The sequence below is a fragment of the Fundulus heteroclitus genome, chromosome 7 (assembly GCF_011125445.2).
Source record: "Fundulus heteroclitus isolate FHET01 chromosome 7, MU-UCD_Fhet_4.1, whole genome shotgun sequence".
Taxonomy (NCBI): Eukaryota; Metazoa; Chordata; class Actinopteri; order Cyprinodontiformes; family Fundulidae; genus Fundulus; species Fundulus heteroclitus.
The window spans coordinates 41,694,345-41,697,696 of record NC_046367.1 but is presented as its reverse complement, the minus strand read 5'-3'; the positions used below and the strand labels follow the sequence as shown (position 1 = coordinate 41,697,696).

Sequence of the window (3,352 nt, the reverse complement as noted above, 5' to 3'; positions counted from 1 at the left end):
GGTTCTCTGGGTAAGCTCTTGATGTATTTAAACCAACTGTCCAACAGCAGCAGTTAATAAAATTTAAAATAAACTTCTTAAATTATTAAGACTTTGGATTTATTTCAGCTAATAAAAATGACTGAAGAAAAATCAATGCAATTAGCAGTTCAACTGTAATTTTTATTGTACTAAGAAAGGTAAAATTTTACAATCTTACCATTGAATTTACGAAGTGTTATTGTAATTTGATAAAATTTAGTTATCATTTAGTGGCAAATTGCACAATATAAAATGTTTTCAAAAATAAAGACAGGACATGCTTTGTTGCTCTGGGTTTTCTTGATTCCTTTCAGAAGAAACACTGATGTGTCTGGGGAGAATGTCCCACTTGTCCATCGATGGTGGGTGATGTTCCCAGTCAGGCTGCAGAGGAGGATTGTTCAAAGCCATCAGGCAGCCCAACCAGAAACATTCAGATCTCAGATACTCTAGATCACCATCGGGCTTCTGTGGAGTTGAAAATCATTAATAGCACGAAGTCAAACAAAACAGTTAGTCTGGGTAAACCTTACATTTACTTGTTTACTTGTTATTTCAAAATAATAAAGTGCACACCTTTGAACCAGGATTGTATTTTTGATTGTAGATAGACAGCTGAAGGTTCTGGATTGTTAACTGTCTGAATTGTTCATTCTGTAACAAAAGTGTTGCAGTCAGATACTCACCACAGAAACACATTTTCAGCGTTTCAGTATTATAGAAAAATTACCTTTTGGGATGGTTCAGCACTGCTGTAATAATCAATTTCAAACAACTGAGCCGCCTGTTCCTTCTTTTTCTCCATTTCAGCTCTTGCATATTCAAACCTTTCCTACAATGACAAAATATGCAGAGGAACAAAGAGAGAAAACATCCATATAATTTTTTCAGGACGTTTTTGGCAAGTCCACAAAGTGATTTGATCTTCTTAGAATAATATAAGAATAATACCTGAATAATACTTTTCACAGTGTCTGCATCATTTGTTGATTTCAAGCTATCTTTGATTTGTGGCCAGTCACACCTTAGGTCGTCATACATCTCTTGTATTCGACTTTTAGTAACTGGGCTGTTGAGGCTCAGAGCCTTTCCGGTTTTGATGGATGGAGCAACTTGCTCTGCCACCCTACAATACAACATAACGATTATCAAGCTCACTTGTAAGTTATTCTTTTCACTCATTGCAAGTTTTCCTTTTTCTAATTTAGTATTCATTGGTTGTAAATGTGGAGATCAATGTTTTTTTGACAAGTGGGCACATTACCTGTCTTTGAATGATTTAAGTTCTTCATCCTTGTCTTTAAGAGCAGACCTGTTAAATAATAGATGACACCCATAAAACCAGCATCCAACCAGTCATTATTAACAAAATGTAAAATATACATGTAAATGTTATTCATGTAACAGGAAATTCAGTTTTTCTCACTATGAAGAACAGTTCCCCACAGAATTCTTTTGTTATCTTACCTGCACAGGATTTAACCTTTACACACAAATACTGACATTCAGTCACTTTTACTATTTGTCTGTCACATCTTCTATTTCAATGGTTGTTTTTTGTGTCATTGAATAAGTCACACCCAGATAGTGTTTAAGAGCCACAAAGTTTAACATGACAGGTGAACACTCTGAGGCGACACTTGGGTGGTGTGGTGGGTATACTGATATAGACGTGCATCTATCAAGTTATAAATGGCATTCTTGCATGCACACTGGTTTTTTGATTGGCTTAGGTATTGGGGTGTGCAGTGGGTAGTCATAATTTCTGTTGACCGTGTTACAATGACCTAGGGATGCCAACCTCAACACTATGCCCACTTAGTAGTCAGCTTCCATGTGCACCATAAACAGCAAGTCTATCAGAAGGGGCTGACTCCCAGCTATAGAAACAAGATAATGGTGTAATACACTTCTCTTAGTTAAGTTGTTCAAAGAAGGCATCCAAAGTAGTCAAAGTGACATGATTAAGTGCTTTTTTCATAGCATGGTGCCACACCTTCTGAATGAGATGGTATTCAGCTACTCATCAGCAGCTGCAGAAACTAGCCAAGGTGACTGTCAGGTAGACCAAAGAGTCTAAATGGGTTCATAACATTAATCTCAAAATTAAGTTTTAGGATGATTATATATTTTAACAAGTATTCTGTACATGAATTAAACATAGAAGTTTACCTCATGGTTTCAAGCGCTGCTGACAACTCGGTTATTCTGTAACAACACAATTATCTGAATATATCAATTCTGCTGTCACAATCATCTTAAAGTAAGACAGGTAAAATGGCTTAAATTCAAAAAATGTGTCCATAATAATTTGTACCATTGTATTTCTGCATTGAAAAACAGATGACAGAAAAAAAATATTTAAGAGTTTAAGACATGACTGCAAGAGAATTGCAAAGCACCGATTTCATTAGATGTACTCATTATAAAAGAGTTATTAATCTAGAATAGAATAATAGATTTCAGCAAGTCTTTGCAAAGAAAAGAAGTGAGACATTAAAAAATGCTAAATGTATCCATTGCTTTGTCAAACACTCTGAGTCCTGTTTTTCAAACACTAAGTACCATACTATCTCCTCAACAAGTTTGTTGTGCTATCTGCAAATGTAAATGTTTAATTTCCAGCTACTTTGCAAATTAGGTAAGGTAAATATGTGCACTCATTATGAATGGAAAACAAATTTGTCTTACTGGTTGCATGCTTTGCGAGAATTAATCTAAACCCATCATTGCAACTTTAAAACTGTACGACCTTGAATATTCTCTTATCTGGTTCAGCTGGGAATAAATTACTCTTTATAGTTTATTTCCAATACCTTTATGAAGCTGGTTATACAAAGTTTTAGTTTAGCATATTTCAGGTTGGGAATTAAGTTTCAATAACTCATATAGGGTTGCATTTTAAAAAAGCCATTCATTGTGAATATTATCTGCTGGTGTCTCTGTGCTATTTTGACTTTAATGACAATGTATCCGACCAGGAGTTACACTAGGGTGCACACACACACACACACACACACACACACACACACACACACACACACACACAAATACATTTTAATAGGGTATGGTGGAATGGGGGTATAACATGTAATAAATCTCAGAATGACCAGACCACTGAGCTATATAATACACTGGAGTGCTGATTTTGCCGAAAAACTGAAGTCACTGGCCGCCATCTTGCTACTCCCTACTCTCACAGAATCCCATAGGATTTGGTTGCAACAACAAGCAGTTTTCTGGCTGTGTGAAAACGTTTCACAGGTAATTCTACAGTCAGTGGATGTACTAACACTATCAACTACTAGGACATTAGGTGCTGAGATATTTT

At 35.7% G+C, this 3,352-nt stretch overlaps 1 long non-coding RNA gene across 1 annotated transcript; it reads right to left on the bottom strand.

Moving 5' to 3' along the window:
• Positions 1 to 416: 416 nt before the first annotated feature.
• Positions 417 to 766, bottom strand: LOC118563633. The gene is made up of 3 exons (XR_004931311.1): positions 752 to 766; positions 598 to 675; positions 417 to 489 (listed from the first exon to the last, which is right to left on the bottom strand). It is a non-coding gene; the product is annotated as an uncharacterized LOC118563633 (long non-coding RNA).
• Positions 767 to 3,352: the final 2,586 nt, after the last annotated feature.